The sequence below is a fragment of the Talpa europaea genome, assembly GCF_964194135.1.
Source record: "Talpa europaea genome assembly, chromosome: 13".
In the NCBI taxonomy this organism is placed as follows: Eukaryota; Metazoa; Chordata; class Mammalia; order Eulipotyphla; family Talpidae; genus Talpa; species Talpa europaea.
Window position 1 is genome coordinate 40,698,098 of NC_140080.1, and position 19,539 is coordinate 40,717,636.

The window sequence follows — 19,539 nt, forward strand, 5'->3', positions numbered from 1 at the left end:
CAGTACATAATTCCTTTGATTCGCTTGACAATAAAGTAAATTCTACAGAAATATCAGTTGTGCTTTTATGTGGAGATAAAGAAGGCATACAAACACAATATTTAGTGACTGACCTGGTATCAACTTTGATTAACAAACAGCTGTTTTTCTGATCTAACTCAACCATGCAGTCAGTGTGGGATCACGGGAAAATCCCTTTCTCCTTCTTATTCTTGAAATTTCCATGTGGACAATGAAGACTTTTGAGCAACAGGATCAGATAGTATGGTTGCAATTATGGTGCAGTATCAATTCAGTCTTAGATTACATAGTGTCAGTTCCTCCCAATTTCAGAGAAAGTATTTTATATAAAAACAAAACACTTATCCTCTCTGACTATAGTTTTCTCATCTCTAGGGAATGATGAATGTGGATCATATACAATGTAAAGATATACATTTGTTGGTTTTCCAACATAGGGCATAGGGAGAGAAAACAAGTCAGTACATTTTAATAAGTAGTAAATATTAAAGAGAGAGCAAATAGATGCAAAGTCTTTAAAAGCTTATACTTTTATAGAATGCCAATTGATCATATTCATGGATGAGATAACTGGATGAACTATGAAGAATCCTAAGGCCCAGAGAAAGTTCAATTATTTACTGCCCAAGAGAAAGCTTCAGTTAGTAGGACAGTCAAAGCTAACACACAGTTCTTTCGGTGACCAGTTCAGATTTCAGATAGCTGGCTCATGCCTATGAAGACAAGTTGGATATATGAATATCTTATGGAAGACTTGGGAAGTCTCTCCTGAGTATCTTCTTGTAGTAAAGGATGTTTTTACAAATAACATCTCCCGAGGAAACTCACATAGAAGGCATCTCTTGATGCATCAACAAACATTTTCTGAGACATCTCTAGATGCATTTACTAGAGTGACCATCAACAAACATTTACTGGGTGTCTACTCTGTGGCAGACTTTGTTGGAGGTGCTTAGGATACAGTTATGGGTGGGGTTGAAAAGGGTCCTAAATCCCAATCATTCCAGCAGGAATATTCCAGCAGGAGAAATAGACAAAAATAATAAAATAATGAACAAATAAATGGTACAGTAATTCTTGAGGAGAGGTGGTAGCCAATTGCCATAGCCAATTGTGGCTAGGAGAGTTCTTACTGGGAAGAGTTGGAGATGAGGGGGTTGGTAAAGCAGCACAAAAGGAGAAACTGGAAAACAGTTTTATAGAACATGCTTGATTGGTTCAAGGATCAGCAAGGAAACAATGATGACTGAAGAGGGGTGAGCATGTGTGTTAATCATTGGGATACAGTCAGGAAAGCTTTCTTTGTTTAAGATTTTGATGCATAAAGTATCTTGTTAGCTATAAAAATTAAAATCCTGTACTTGCTTTACACAGAGATACTATTTTTTTGCACAGAGGTATTACCCTTTGCATATGTAATTGAAGACATCGGACCAAACTGTGGGATGCAGCTGGTATTTAGGTAAAGAGCAAAGAGATAGGTTAGGTTAAGTGGCAGAAAATATATACTTTTTCCAGTATGGGATTTCTGCTCTTCCATGTTTAAAGAGTACTCTTCTTGTTGGAGAAAAATGGCCACATTTAAAAAAAGGCCATGTAATATATAATTATAAAAATAACAGGGTGGGTCTTGAAGTCATATAAAGTAGAATGTGAATCACAGCTCTGACATAAGCTATGTGATTCTGGGGAGATCACAATTTCTCTGTGTCATGATTTACTCCTCTTTGAAATGGGGATACCAGTGTCTATCTCCTAATTTTATTGTGAAGATGAAGAAAATGATGCAGGCAAGGACTTAGTCTCCAATAAGTAACACGTTCAAATCTCAGTTGATTCTATTAACATACTCTTCATCAGTTTCAGCAATGTATGATTTTCATTGATCAGGATACTTTGTTCTTTTTCTCTGTATTGACATAGTATTATAAGCATCTATCTTTTGTTCATCTGCTATTTTTGAAAATTTAAATCAAGTCGTTTGTTTTTCCTTGTGTCTTTTTTTTTCACAACTTTATTTATTTATTTATTTATTTATTTTTTAAATAATAAATTTTATTTTTATATTCCCCATACAATTGCAACCCCCCCATTCTGACCCCAATCCCTCCCCTCCCGCCCCCCCAACCCCCAAAAAGTGTCTCTGGTTCATAGTTTTTTGTTGATTTTGATTTTCACTTTCTTATAGTTATTCATTTTCCTGGTCCCTTATTTAAGTTTTCTAGATTCCTGCTATGAGTGAGACCATCCGGTATTTTTCTTTTTCTTTCTGGCTTATTTCGCTGAGCATGATCCCTTCCAGCGCCATCCATGTTGCTGCAAATTGCATGTGTTTATCTTTTTTGAATGCTGAGTAATATTCCATGGTATATATGTACCACATCTTCTTGATCCAGTCATCTATTTTTGGGCATTTGGGCTGTTTCCAAAGCTTAGCTATTGTAAACAGTGCTGCTATAAACATAGGGGTGCAGGTGTTGTTTGGAATTGATGTTTCTGTGTCCTTTGGGTAAATACCTAGGAAGTGGAATTGCTGGATCCTTGTGTCTTTTTATCTTTATACTAAATTTTCTGCTCATTAGCAAAATTGAACCATTTTCTTTCCTTCAGTTTCTAGAAATAATTTAGTTATTTCCAAAGTAAACATGTAATATGTCATGTGGTGTTTGATACTGACTCACAGTGCATCTTTGAAAGTTCTGCCTCCTGACCTGACCCCTTCATCCTCTCTCTTACTGGAACTGTGACCCTCCAGCCAGGTCAGTTTCCTGTCACTGTGGATACAAAAAGTGTCTTTTTACCATTTTGTCCTGTTCTATCTTGACTGTGAAGTCTCTTGTTTCACCTTCAGCATTACTCTCTCCCCCTTGCCTGAATATAAACCCTTCATCTACATTTTAAATCTATCATTTATTTCAGGTGCCATACATGAGCAAATTCTCAGAATACCATCTAGTTCTGAACAATTCTTTGGAAATGAACAGGAAGTGCATACAAAATAAATCATAAGGGACCAGAAATCTGGTATTTTTTTTTAAGAAGAGGCTAGACACATAAAATATAAGCAGTCAAAATATGGGAGTCAAGCTCAAAATACAGCAATTTGAGCTGTATACATTTGTCAACCTCAGTGAATCTACACTGAAGATTTATGCATATCATAGCTTGTAGATTTCAGGTCAAAAGAAAAGAATGTAAACATATGGTATAGTCATAGCAGTGAGGTGAACAGTGTCAGTTTTAGAGTGTAAAATACTGATATCTGCAATTTACTTTGCACCACATTAAAGATAGTTTAATGGAGAGATATATGGATAGGTATGTAACAAAACAAGTAGGGTAAAATATTAATGGTATGGATTAGAGTTTACAGAATTCCACTATAAAATTATTTTAACATTTCCGTATGCTTGAAAGTTTTTTGAAAGTTTTCATTAATGATTTAAAATGGTTTTTATATTTCTTTTTGTTGATGTGTTGGATGACGTTGATTGATTTTCGGATGTTAAACCATCCTTGTGTCCCTGGAATGAATCCTACTTGGTCGTGGTGAATTATCTTATGGATACATTGTTGGATTCTGATAGCTAAAATTTTATTGAGGATTTTTGCATCAGTGTTCATTAGGGAGATTGGCCTGTAGTTTTCCTTTTTTGTGTTGTCCTTGTTCGGTTTTGGTATTAGTGTAATCTTGGCTTCATAGAACGTGTTTGGTATTGTCCCTTCCTTTTCAATTTTTTGGAAGAGTTTGTGAAGGATAGGCACTATTTCGTCTCTGAATGTTTGGTAGAATTCATTTGTAAATCCATCAGGTCCTGGGCTTTTGTTTTGGGGGAGGTTTTTGATTACCATTTCAATTTCGCTGCTTGTAATTGGTCTGTTTAGGTGTTCTATTTCTTCTTTATCTAGCTTTGGGTGATTGTAGAGTTGTAGGAATTTGTCCATCTCCTCTAAATTGTTAAACTTGTTTCCATATAACTGTTCATAGTAGTTACTGATTATTCTTTTGATTTCTGCTGTGTCCGTTGTGATTTCTCCTCTTTCATTGATGATCCTGTTTATTTGTGCTTTCTCCCTTTTTTCCTTTGTGAGCCTGGCTAGGGGTTTGTCTATTTTATTGATTTTTCAAAGAACCAGCTCTTGGTTTCATTGATCTTTTGGATTGTTTTTTTAGTTTCAATTTCATTTATTTCTGCTTTGGTTTTTATTATTTCTTTTCTTCTACTGGTTTTGGGGTTTTTTTGTTGTTCTTTTTCTAGATCTTTGAGCTTCGAGATTAGGTTGTTTCTTTGAGTTCTTTCTTGTTTCTTGATGTGAGCTTCTATTGCTATATATTTTCCTCTTATTACTGCTTTTGCTGCATCCCATACATTTAGGCTAAGCCATATGATAATATCAATAGATGCTGAGAAAGCTTTCGACAAAGTGCAACACCCATTCATGATAAAAGCCCTTGAAATTCTTGGGATACAAGGAACATACCTCAACATCATAAAGGCCATCTATGACAAGCCAACAGCCAGTATCATTCTCAATGGTGAAAAGCTGAAAGCAATTCCATTAAGATCTGGAACAAGACAAGGATGTCCACTCTCACCACTGCTTTTCAATATAATACTGGAAGTCCTAGCCAGAGCAATAAGACAAGAGAAAGACATCCAAGGAATCCAAATAGGAAAAGAAGAAGTCAAGCTATCACTATTTGCAGATGATATGATAATATACATAGAGAACCCCAAAAACTCCACAGAAAAACTAATTCAACTCATCAATCAGTTCAGTAAAGTGGCAGGATACAAAATCAACACGCAAAAGTCAGTAGCCTTCCTGTACACAAACAATAAATCTGAAGAAGAAGAAATCAAAAAAACCATCCCTTTTTTATTGAAACAAAAAAAAATCAAATATTTGGGAATAAATCTAACAAAAGAGGTAAAGGACCTATACAAAGAAAACTATAAAACACTGTTAAAAGAAATAGAAGAAGACACAAAGAAATGGAAAGACATCCCCTGCTCATGGATTGGAAGAATAAACATTATTAAAATGGCCATCCTTCCAAAAGCAATATACAGATTCAATGCTATTCCAATCAAAATTTCAATGTCATTCTTCAAAGAAATAGAACAATTATTGATGAAATTCATATGGAATCACAAAAAACCCTGAATAGCCAAAGCTCTACTGAAAAAAAGAGAAGGGAATGGAGGCATCACACTCCCAGACTTCAAACTATACTACAAAGCCATAATCATCAAAACTGCATGGTATTGGAACAAGAACAGACATACAGACCTATGGAATCGAATAGAAAATCCAGAAATAAACCCACAGATTTATGGTCAACTAATCTTTGACAAAGGAGCAAAGACTATGCATTGGAGCAAAGAAAGTTCGTTCAATAAATGGTGCTGGGAAAACTGGGTCGCTACATGCAAAAGAATGAAGCTTGACCACTACCTCACACCATACACAAAAATCAACTCAAAATGGATTAAAGAACTAGACATAAGACCTGAAACCATAACATATATAGAAGGAAATATAGGCGAAACACTACGTGATTTGCACATCAAAGACATCTTTACAGACACAGCACTCAAAGCAGTGATAGTGAAGGCAAAGATAAACAGCTGGGACTACATCAAATTAAAGAGCTTCTGCACAGCAAAAGAGACAATAACAAAAACAAAGAGAAACCCCACCAACTGGGAGAACATTTTTGCACACAACACTAATGATAAAGGACTGATCACCAAAATCTGCAAAGAGCTGATGAGACTCAACAACAACAAAGAAAATAATCCAGTCAAAAAATGGGCAGAAGAGCTAAAAAGAAACTTCTCTGAAGAGGAAATGCAAATGGCCAACAGGCATATGAAAAAATGTTCAACATCACTTGTCATCAGGGAAATGCAAATCAAAACTACCATGAGATACCATCTTACACTGGTGAGAATGGCACATATTTAAAAAACTAGCAACAACAAATGTTGGCGAGGGTGTGGAGAAAAAGGAACTCTTCTGCACTGTTGGTGGGAATGCAAACTGGTCCAACCACTATGGAGAGCTGTGTGGAGATTTCTGGACCTACTAAACATAGAGCTTCCATATGATCCAGCAATTCCACTCCTAGGTATTTACCCAAAGGACACAGAAACATCAATTCCAAAGAGCACCTGCACCCCTATGTTTATAGCAGCACTGTTTACAATAGCTAAGCTTTGGAAACAGCCCAAATGCCCAAAAATCGATGACTGGATCAAGAAGATGTGGTACATATATACCATGGAATATTACTCAGCATTCAAAAAAGATAAACACATGCAATTTGCAGCAACATGGATGGCGCTGGAAGGGATCATGCTCAGCGAAATAAGCCAGAAAGAAAAAGAAAAATACCGGATGGTCTCACTCATAGCAGGAATCTAGAAAACTTAAATAAGGGACCAGGAAAATGAATAACTATAAGAAAGTGAAAATCAACATCAACAAAAACTATGAACCAGAGACACTTTTAGGGGGGCAGGGTCAGGCGGGGAGGGATTGGGGTCAGAATGGGGGGGGCTGCAATTGTATGGGGAATATAAAAATAAAATTTATTATTTAAAAAAATAAAAATAAAAAGAAATTGGGAATAGAAAAAAAAATGATTTAAAATGCCAAACTCTGCCAAAAGGAGTAGATGCTACAATTATGTTCCTCATTACTGTAACATCTAGGACAGAACACACAATTTTAAGTATAGTTTGTACTCTTCACTTCAAAGCATACAAAGCAATTTATTTAATCTGAACACCCCTATCTATCATTACACTTTAGACGAGAATGGGAACATTGTCAAAACTAGATCAGGCTGAACTTGTAACCATGAACTATCCTCAGGTATTTCTATTTCATGCCATGGTTGCCAAATCACATCTTTCCCAGCTGTTCCCTTTTACTGTTTTTTTTTTTTTTTTTTAAGATTTATTTATTTAATTATACAAGCACTGGGTACAGTCAGAAGCACAGGACGGTGAGAGAATTCAAGCCAGAGCAGGGAGCAGAACAGGCAAAAGGACCGAAGCACACTGCTGAGGGGAGCAATGGGCGGCAGGAGAGGTTTGCGCGCCATGTGGGACCCTCGCCTGGTATCGAACTGGCGCTGCAGAGGCTGCGGGCAGCTTCGCATTCCAGCGCTCAACCACTGCGCCACCAGGGAGGCCCCCCTTTTACTGTTTTTTGAAGCTAAATTAATAGTGAAAAATTGGGTGGTGTGTCAGAGACTAAACTTGAGTGAAAGGGCTTATCTGGAGGCTTGCCTGTGCCCAAGTGAAGGTTTCTTGAAATGGAATACACAATTCATTTCTCTCTCTCTCTCTCTCTCTCTCTCTCTCTCTCTCTCTCTCTCTTTCCCTCTCCAGGCTCCTACAAATATAAATATTGAAATAGTTCACCACTACTAAGTTTAACCAATTTACTGAATATTTCGCATGTTCATTGTGATAAACACACGCACATGATCACATTTAAATTTAGCAACCACTGTGAAGTTGTAGACCCATCTTAGAAAAGAGAAGCCGAGGTACAGAGATAGAAATGATTTATTTGCAACCTTTCAGCCAGTGAATTGTAGAATGTGATTCCACACTACGGTTGCACCAATTCCTCGTTCCTAGCCACCTATTACAGAATTGTAATCACATGAGTGACTTGCATGAAGAGTTGGAGTAACTAGTCATACATATTTGGAGACATCAGAAATAGAAGTATTCATAATACAACAAAAGCTTAAACAAGTATGTAAAGAGGGTGTGTTGTATCTGCAATAATTTCTAATATGTGAACTCTTATGTTAATTTTAAGAAGGGCAATGGCTTTAGCTGACATCCCTCATTCGAAAAGACTACTGGCTCTGAATTAGACACGCAATGAACTGTTCTTTGCCTTTCTCTGACTTGCTTCCACCCCCACTCCTCTACCCTGTCCCCAGTGTTGGCACCTGTTTCCTTTTAGAATTTTGGTTCATTTCAGTAAACAATTTCAGTTAAGGGAAAACAAGCAGGACAGATTTCTCCTGTGTTAGTTTGAAAAGATTTAGATCTAATCTAATAAAAACTGGGTATCCTTGAATGACTCAGGTTAGCTCACTAGAGTTACTCTTAACATTTGATAAAAAGTATACTGAAAGAACAAACATCATAACATACAATTCTATAAGTTTTGGCATATTGTGTTGACATAATATTTGCTTTATAGGTAGATACTCCAATGTTGGGTGCATACAGTTTTATAATTGCTATGGTCACTTCATGAATGATTCCCTCTATTTTTTATAGAATGATCATGGTCTCATGTTAAAACACAGATGAAAGGAATTGAAGACACAAATTCATGGAAAGACACCCCATGTTCAAAGACTGGAAAAAGCAATGTTAAGAAGTCCACACTCTGTAATCTATAAATTCAGTGTAAATTCTATCAAAATTCCATGGGCATTTATCACAGAAATAGAAATAAAAGTCTTAAAATTCATGTGGAACCACAGAAGAACCTGAATAGCCAACATAACCCTGAGAAAGAATAAAGATACAGATATCACATAATCTGAATTCAAATGATACTACAAAGTTGTAGAAATCAAAATAGTATGATCCGGGCATAAAAATAGACACCTTATTTATGGAATAGAGAACCCAGAAATAAGACTCACACATAAACAATCAACTCATTTCACAAACGTGCAAAGAATACACAATGGAAAAAAATGTGTTTCTTTAATAGACGGTGTTTGGAAAACTGGTAAGTATTGTTCACAGTGGTCTATTATAATCCTTTTTATTTCTGTAAAATCAGTAGTTATCTTTCCATTTCCATTTCTGATTTTACTAATTTGAGCTCTTTTTGTCCCCATAGCAACTTTCTAGCTAACTCTTGACCATTTTTGTTGCTATTTTCAAAAAACCAAGTTTTGGTTTTGCTGATTTCCTCTGTTGTTTTGCTATTATTTTAATTTATCCGCTTTACTCATTATTATTTCCTCCCATCTGCTAGTTTTGGGTTTAGAGTGTTCTTATTTGTATAATTCCTAAATTTGTAAAGTTTAGCTGATTTTAACTAATCGATCAATTGATTTTAATTATTTTCTATGTTTATATACCAACATAGACATTGTATTATTGCAATTTTATATGAGTAATTGGTTAGTAACACATTTTATATTATGTTAAAATTTGATTTCATTTTTACCGCAGAGCAAATATTTGCCTTTTTTTCTCTTTCTTTTTAATCTTTTTTTTTTTAAGGAAAGGAAACGGTACCATGAGAGTAGAAGTCTTGTCAGTTTTATGTCATGTATGACATATATTTGGTGCTAATAATTTCACATAGGATTAATTAATCTAATTAACGTTATAATCAAATTTATATCAGGCTTTGCTGAAGATTGATATGTAGATAGCTGAAAACATAATGGAGTTTTAAAAATCAACTATCTATAGAGTCTGTAATACTATATATCAATGATTGTAAAAAATTGGAAATGATGAGAACTGTGATAACCTGAAGACTAAATATCCTGTCTAAACAGAAGCTATAGAGCAACGAAAGGACAGACAGAAAAAGCCCACGGAGCTCCACCTTAGCAAGTCAGCCTTTACCACTAGGGACAAAGCATGTTTGGATAAAAAGAATGATTAGAAAATGCTCAGAGATCTTGATAGACTGCGTATGTGTGCATACACACGTGCACACTTAATTTGGGAAAACACAATTTCACAAATTATGAAAAAATACAATAATGCAACTGAGGTGAAACTTTTATCTAAAACTCTAAAGGAATAAGATGTGAAAGGGAAATTGGTAAGTCATGGATGGGCTGCCATTTAGGAATGGTGTGAGGGCCCACAGATGGATGCAGAAAAACTGTGAGAAGCAGAGGAAATTAGCTCTTACTTGTCACTAAAAAGTACTTAAGATCATCACTGAGAAAGGCAATGGTGGGAGAGGGGTAATTCAGTTCAGAACAACAGTGGTTACGTGGTTACCCAAATTATTTTATTTTTCATATGAAGAGTCGTATGTAATAAATGTTGTCCTCAAGTTCTCATGACACAGGAAACTGCTCACTCAGTAAAATCTTAGTCAGTTTGTTGTAATAATCTTGTTAGATTTGCTCTGCTTTAAAAACAGTTTTATAGATGGAAGCAGACATCATTAAATACTTTCTTACTGAGCATTTAAAGAGGCATCGAGCCCTTCCTACAGGCGTCATAACTAATTATACCATAATTTCTGAGACTTACTGAAAACCTTCGTATACTTTTATGTAAGTGAAACCAGCAGAATCTCATGAACACATCACCACGTAGGATTTATTTCCACCTTTCTGAGGACACTGAGTCTTTTGTTCTCCAGAGGCTGGAACCTGGGAAGAAACTTGCTTGGACTTGCAAATAAGATGTTTACCTTCCAGGTTTGCAGGGAAACTTTGTATCCTGCTTCCTACAGGAGAAACCTGCTACTGTGGAAACACACTGAGCAGAAACTGGGTTGCAAAGAAATAAAAGCTGACCAAAGGGAATACTCACTTTGTTCCATGAATCTACTTCTTTGCTGCTCCAATTCAAATGTCATCTCTCAGTGGGGCGTCTTGGCAATCTCTGTCCTCACCATCACCCCATTCCTGTTAAACATCACTATCTGTGCTCTTTATTGTTCTATTACCAGCAGTCAGTCTATTTTTCTCCAGGTATGTTGAAACCTAAGAGGAAAGTGCATTTGGAGTTAGATATCTTTGGTTTGGATACTATTAGCAATTGTGGGTTAAATTATAACTCAGTAGTAACAAATGTACAAGAATTAGACTTCATAGATTTTTAGGAAAAATGAATAAATAATGTGTATAAAGCTTCTGTGCATACTATAAAGTGTGATGACATAATAATAATTTTGAAGGAAAATAATCTTCTAGTTCTTGGGAAACAGCATGGAATGTACTTACTAATCTTACTGGGAATGAACTAGAATGTCTGTTTTTTGTTTCTTTTTGTTTGTTTATTTCTGGTATGTTTCTTTTTATTTTAATTTTTTATAATTAATTTGTTTAACTGAGGTAATATTGAGGTACCCCTATTAGGTATTAGCACCATAGTGTACCCACCATCTACTCACCCAGATTCCACCACCATAGATTACTGAGCTTCCTTTCCTCTTTGCTCTTCCCCTCTCCCTGGTTTGCTTCTTTTTTAATATTTAGAGCACCTTTAAGTTCAAAGCAAAATGGAGCAGGAAATCCAGAGGGTTCTTATATATAGCCTCCCCTCCCCCACCATCAACATTCCCTACCAGTGGGGTACATTTGTTACACAGGATGAGTCAACATGGGATTCGCTCCTCACATTGTACATTCTCTGGGGTTTTAACAAGATTATCAACCATATCCACCATTATATTATCACACAGAACAATCTCACCCCCAAAAAATCCCTGACACCCAAACTATTCTTTTCCCTTTTATCTTTTTATTGTCTCTAGAGTTTTACCTTTTTCAAAATGTCAGTTAGTTGGAAACTTATAGTATATAGCCTTATCAGATTAACTTCATTCATTTAAAGGTAGTCATTTAAATGTCCTCCATGTCTTTTGGTGACTGGTCTGCACCATTGCCAGCATTTGGTATTGTCGGTGCTTTGGAGGTTACCTATTTGAACAGGGAATCAGAGGTAGCTCATTGTTGTTTAATTCACAAGTACCTAAGAATAATCTTTTCAGATGCTATTTGTTGATAATATGTCTTCCTCAGTGTGGTAAAAATTCCGATTTTGCCAAATTTTTAATTTAGTTGTTCATTTTTTTATTGTTGAATTTTAAGGTTTTGGGGTACATTTTTGATAATGGTCCTGTGTCATACATGTCTGGCAAATATTTTCTGCTAGTTAGTGGCTTACCTATGCATTCTATGACAGTTTTTTTTAACAGCAAAAGTTTTAAAATTTTAATGAAGTCTAACTGACCAATTTGCTCTTTTATAAATCACTCTGTGGTGTTGTATCTAAAAGGTCAGCACCAAACCAAGGTTATCTACATTTTTCCTACATTATCTCCTAAGAGTTTTTATAGTTTTGAAGTTTACATTTGGCTCTATGATCCATTTGATTTAATTTATGATGACTGTAAAGGTCTGTGTCTGGATTCATTTTTTCCCCGTGGATGTCCACTTAGTCCAGTACCATATATTGAAAATGCTATACTTGCTTCACTGAGCTGCTTTTTCTCCTTTGTCAAAGGTCAGTTTAATGTACTTGTGTGTGTGATTGCTAAACTCTCCATTCTGTTCCACTGACCTGTTTATCTGTTCTGCCAATATCATTCTCACATAATTACTGTAACCATATGTAAGTATTGAACTCTGGTAGTATCCATCCTCTGACCTGGTTCTTCTCTAACACTATTATGTTGACTAACAATGTCTAACATTTTATGTATCATGTTTCCTTAAGTATTTTATTTCATTTTAAAAAGTATATTATTTTATATTGAGGCAATGTTGATTTATAACAAATATGATGTAGGGGAATAAGCTCACACTTCAGTGTGTTACCACACCATGCTGCTGCCACCAAAGCACCCATAATCCTCCACCATGATCCATGGGCCCTCTGGGGCCCTCTGCTGCCCACTCCCTCTCTCCCCCTCTGATAGTGTCAATTCTATAGTCAGATTTCTAGGATTTGTTTTGGTCCAGTTTTGTCTGACCCTTTGTTTTATTCATGGTCTATATATGACTGAAATCATCTGTTTTTTGTCTTTTTCTGACATATTTTATTTAGCATAATTCTTCCACCAGTTCCATCCATGTTGTTCTAAGTGGAAAGATTTCATCTTCTTTTCTTGAAAGAGTATTTTTAAAAGTATTCTTTCTTAATAGAGTACTCTAAGCAGTACTCTATTCTGTATATGTACAACATCTTTATCTACTCATCAGTTCAGTATTTAGGTGTTTTCCATTACTTGTCTATTAGTGCTGCAACACACGTATGAACATGGGCATATATTCCTTTAAATTAGTGTTTTCTATTCTTTACATAGATACCTAAGAGTGGAATTGCTGGATCATATAATAGATCTACTTTTAAGATTTTGAGAAATGTCCATACTATTTTCCACCAGCCTGGACCAGTCTGCATTCCCACCAACAGTGTGCAAGGGTTCTTTTTACTCCACACCCTGCCAACAGTTGCTGGATATAAGATGTGAACCATAAAATATGTAGCAGCAAACAAAGGTAAAACTCTCCAAGACATGGCTTCAGGATGTCTTTAGGGACTTGACACTAGCAGCAAGGGAAACCAAAGAAAAATAAACAAATGGGGCTACGCCAGACAAAAACGCTTCTGCATAACAAAAGAAACTATCATTAAAACAAAAGATTCCCTACCGAGTGGGAAAAGATATTTGCACATCATACACCCAACCAGGGATTAATATCCAAGATCTGCAAAAAATTCATACAACTCAAGAAAAAGAAAACAAGTGACCCAATTAAAAAATGGGCAGAAGAGCTAAATAGACACTTTCCAAAGAAGACATGCAGATGGCAAATAGGCACATGAAAAACTGCTCATCAGCACTTAGTGCCAAGGAAATGCATTTCAAAACCACAATGAGATATTCATCTCACACCCTTGAAATGGCCCAAATCAAATAGTTCTGCAGAATTTTTTAAGCTTAGTTGCTTATTTAAAATCATAATAAAATATTTAAAGGAATACAGCCCTCTAGTAAATGAGTGGTGGGCATGTGTGTCTGTTTTTGCTTTCTATACTTTCCTCTATATTGATATGCTTCAGTATTTAAAAATATTATCAAATGCACTACCAATATGCCAATTACATTCTTTTTTCTTTCAGATAGTCCACATTTATTTAACCCATTGGATTTTCAAAAAGTTTTACTTTAAACTTAATGTCTAAACATGGTAACCATTAGTCCTTATAATATATGGTAACCGTTTATTATAATATGTCCTTGTGATTTGCAAAGTCCTTATGCTAATTAGCTGTTAGCATATTTTCTTCCTTAATCTTTTCCACAACTTTTGTATTTCAATGTCGCTTTCAAACGTATATACATTTTAAAGATTTATTTATTTATACAAGCACTGGGTACAATCAGAAGCGCGGGAGGGTGAGAGAATTCACCAGAACCAGAGCGGGGAACAGAACAGGCAGAAGGACCGAAGTACACTGCTGAGGGAAGCAGCGGGCGGCAGGAGAGGTCTGCGCACCATGTGGGACCCTAGCCAGAGGCCGGGGATCAAACCCGCGCCGCAGAAGCTGCGGGCAGCCTCGCAGCCCAGTGGCTTAACCGCTGCGCCACCAGGGGACGCCCCAAAAGTATATACATTTTAAAATGAATTTTTTTTTCCAGAAAGCAGGAATTTCATGAGTAGATATGGTAATGATTATATGGGATTTGATTTCCAAAACTCTAGAAGTCTTATAACTAATCGGTATGAGCACATAAGTCTATGCATATTAAAAGTTATATTATTTTTTTTCATAGGCACAGATGCAGGTTTAGCACTCCAACTTGACCATTTCACTACCTGTCTTAGTCTCAGAAAACCAATGGAGTAAAATTCCTGACCAACTGCGGTTCTTATAAGACAATGTACCAGGACTGTCACCCCAGTTCTTTAATATTTAGTTCTTTAAATATTAAAAGCACTGTCATGGTATAAATGACAAAACATTTTTTGAGGCAGCATCAAAATTAAAATAATAGGATTGAAAAAACTGGTATACATATTCATTGAGATGTGAAGTCATGCTCTTATAACATAGTATTGTAAGCAACCCCAAAAAATCCACAAAGCATAGTGGTCAGAACAATGAAATTTTTTTGACAGTATCGTGAGCTCATATGAATTAAAGTTGTTAAATGAAATAAATTTCTGAAAATGTTATCTTTTTTATATGTATGGAAGGTAACAGTTTTCCTAAAAGCCAAGAAAAAGGTGATTTCAGGAAAATATTTGAAGCTACATGGATAGGATGAAAACAAAGATGCTGTAGAAGGCACTGTTCAATATAATAGTCACCAGTGATGTGTGACATCAAGTATTGAAATATGGCCCATCCAAACTGAACTGTATCCAAACACATACATTTTGAATCAATGTTTTTTGTGTCCTTTAGGTAGAACCCTAGGAGTGGAATTGTTGGGTCCATTTTTAGTAGAATGCAGAACCTCCACACAGCTTTCTGTAGTGGTTGGACCAGTTTGCACTCCCACCAGCAGTGTAGGAGAGTTCCTTTTTCACCACATTCTTGCCAACATTGCAGCTCTATTTATAATAGATAAAACCTGGAAACAACCCAAATGCCCAAAAATAGATGGCTGGATCAAGAAGCTGTGGTATATATACACAATGGAATACTATTCTATTCAGCAAACAAAAAAGATAAACTCACGCCATTCGCAGCAAAGTGGATGGAGCTAGAAGCGATTATTCTCAGTGAAATAAGTCACAAGGAAAAAGAAAAATATCAGTTGATTTCACTTATAGGAAGAATATAGGGGAAAAAATAAGACATCAGGGGAAAAATAATAACAATACAAACACAACAAAATAAAACAAAAACAAACAGACAATCATAAACCAGAGACATCCTGCAGGGGAGGAGGAGAGAGAGGGATCAGAGAGAGGGAGGGAGGAGCACAGGGGACTGTGGTGATGGCGCACAGTTGCACTGGTGAAGGAAATTCTTTTTTTTTTTAATTTTTTAAAAAAGATTTATTTATTTATACAAGCACTGGGTACAGTCAGAAGTGTGGGAGGGTGAGAGACTTCACCAGAGACAGAGCGGGGAACAGAACAGGCAGACTGATGAAATACACTGCTGAAGGGAGCAGCGGGCACAGCAGGAGAGGCCTGCGTGCCATGTGGGACCCTCACCGGCAGCCGGGGATCGAACAGGCGCTGCAGAGGCTGTGGGCAGCTTTGCAGCCCAGCGCTCAACCGCTGTGCCACCAGGTGAGGCCCTGGTGAAGGATATTCTATGGGGACTATACCTAAGGGGAGGGAAGCAAATATTGTTTAAAAATGAACAATGATGTAAAAAATATATAAATAAAAAGAAAATAAAAAACACATAGGTTTTTTTTTTTTTATTTTGAATAAATTTTATTTATTTTATTTTTTTTTTTTTAGATTTTATTTTATTTTTTTTTTATTAATTAATAAATTTTATTTTTATATTCCCCATACAATTGCAATCCCCCCATTCTGACCCCAATCCCTCCCCTCCCGCCCCCCACCCCCGAAAAAGTGTCTCTGGTTCATAGTTTTTGTTGATTTTGATTTTCACTTTCTTATAGTTATTCATTTTCCTGGTCCCTTATTTAAGTTTTCTAGATCCCTGCTATGAGTGAGACCATATGACAGTGCACAAACATGTAACTATTTAATTAACAATATTTATACTGATTATGTTCAAATAATAATATTTTGGCTATATTGGGTCAAATAAAATGTATTTTAAAATAAAAAAATAGAACGGATGACACCGGTGGGCAATACCACAGTTACAGAGGGTGAATTTTGGGGAATGAATGTTTAATGTCTCTGTTGAGGACAGAAGACCTCACTTATTATTACCTACTTAGATAATAGTTTCCTAAATAGACTTCAGTGTCTCATAATCCTTACTTCCCCTTAACCCATTTACTGTCAAGTAGAAGCAGCGATATTTATAATTATTTTTCATCATACTAGTCCTGGAAAAATCTCATCACCTTTTGTGTAACAATAAGATAAACCAAAATCTTTGTGTAGAATTTTGTTTTGGTCAAGATGGATTAAGAAGGACTGGATTTCTTCTCCTACACTAAACAATTACATGGGCCTCCCCGGTGGCGCAGCGGTTGAGCGCTGGGTTGCGAAGCTGCCTGCAGCCTCTGCGGCGCCGGTTCGATCCCCGGCTGCTCCCTGGCCACTGGAGGAGGGTCCCACATGGCACGCAGACCTCTCCTGCCGCCCGCTGCTCCCCTCAGCAGTGTACTTCGGTCCTTCTGCCTGCTCTGCTCCCCGCTCTGGCTCTGGTGAATTCTCTCACCCTCCCGCGCTTCTGACTGTACCCAGTGCATGTATAAACAAAACAAACAAACAAACCAGCAAACAAATAAATAAAAGCATGCCTCTATAAAAATAAATAAATAAATAAATAAATAAATAAATAAATAAATAAATAAATAAACAATTACATGACCACTGCACTAGACAAATAGTGGAACAAAGGTTCTCACACAGGCATAAGATGTGTTTTTCTTTCCCTAAGGGAAGAACTAAATGCAGTGACCCCAGTGGTGGCACCAGTTAACTTCCTGGAGTCTCTAGGTAACACACAGGAAGAGGAAGACCAAACATGGCCTGCGGTGTCCATCTCCAGGAGGTGAAGCCATTGAAGAATACAAGGCAACTAGAGTTCAAGGGACTGTCTCTCCAGGGGGACCCTCCTTAGTGTTCAGGTGAATATTGATCAGCATTTGTGCGCTAAGAACTACTCAAGGACAAGAAAAGAACTGCCTAAACACAGGATATAGAGAACAGTCCTTGACGCTCACACAGGAGTGAAAGCAGTTTGTGGTCCCACTAGCCAGGCTGGAAAGTTTTAAAATCCACGGGCATCTAGTAGAGTGTTCACAAGGACATTGCCTCTCAAATGGGGTAAGTTGTCCCTAGACAAATGGCTTCTATGGTCCCATCTAACAAACTTTTTAAAGCAAGTGACTCCAAAAGACCTATGCCTATCTATGCCTAAATCTATCTATTGATCGAATCATCTCCTGCCTACCTACCTACTTACCTATCAAACTGTTTCCTGTTTGTAAGTAATTTAACTGCTTCCAAGAGAAAAGGACAAAGACAAAAAACCTTATAGAAATAGAAAAATATCCAAGCACATAACACTGCAAAGTTTACAATGTCCATTGACATGACTCTACATCTGGAAAAATAGCAATCATATAAAAGACTCACCGATGACACATTACATGATAGATCAGTTACCCCTATGTCCAAGAAGGTAGAGGAAATATAGAGCATGTTAAGTAGACTTGCGGAAGATATAAAAATGAACTAAAGTGTATTTCTAAAGTTGAAAAAAAAAAGTTTAAGAGAGGGAGGGAGAGGGTGGAGAGCAGGGTGTGGAGGGGCCCCAGGGGACTACTGCGGTGAGTATTGCAGGTACCATCAGGTGAGGGTTGTGTGTAGAGTGCATCTGAAGAGGTGTTGATCTTGTACCTCTGAATCATGCAAAGTGTTGTAAACTAATGTAACCTCAAAAAAAAAAGTTTGAGAAGAAAGATGCACCATATAATATTAATAGCAAGTTTAACTATTAGAGAAGGCTGGTGAACTTAAAGACACTGTATTAGAAATGATAAGACATAAGAACAACAATGTTAGAAAATAAATAAATAAATAAAAATATTAAAAATAATACACAGAGGGAAAATAACTGAAAAAATATTAAAGACAGCACCAGCAAATTGTGGAACAACTTCATGAAGTCTGGAAAGAAAGAGAAGGCAATAAAAATATTTGAAGAAATAATAGGTAGAAAATACTTAAGTTTGATAAAAAAACCCACAAACTTACAGATTCAGGGATCTTGATGGACCCCAACTATAAGAAATATGTCAATCCTTAACTTAGCATATAAAACCTTTTATTTTAAGCCTGTGTCTTTCATGACTCTCATTTCTAAAAGTTCACCTTCCTTCATATTTGTTTTCTCTTCACTTTGCCTCTGAGTTTCTCTTACTCACCCTCAAATTTCCAGAATCTAATAAAATTCCTGCAATCAGTGGGTTCCACCCAGCAAGTGTTTGAAAAAAGAATGAAATATGTAAGCATTATGAATCTGTCTTTGTTGTCACATTTTCAGCATCTAGAAATACTTGAAATAATTGGTGCTCAATTATTTTTGAAGGAAGAAAGGAATTTTTATTGGTCAGCATTTATTAAATCTGAATAATGTCTACGTGCTTATATGTGCATGACGTTTTCTATGTGTGGAGACACAGAAAAAAATCCATGATCTTATTTATGTCCTCCTGTATACTTGTACTTGTGTATATGCTGTGTGTATTATGTGTTTTCTTAGTGGCAGGAAAGTACACAGGCAAATAATTAAGTGAGAAAGAAAATTTTGGAGAAGATAAACATCGTGAAGGATAAGCATCACAAAACACATTGATCTGATCTGAGGTGAGAGTATTTTAAGTTGTAGTGATGTCTTTGCTGGGCAGTGCTATTTGAACTGATGTTTCTTGAAAGAAGGACTTACCCATTCAAAATTCTGGGCCTGGAGTTCTTCAGGAGGAATGAGTGCAGCAGAAACCTATGTGAAGAGCAAGGGTATATACTTGAGACAGACGAAGGCAAGTGTGGATGACATTTGTGTGCAATGACTAAAATCCATCTGTGAAATACTTTGTTAAATTAAAAATGTTAAATTAGGAACCATC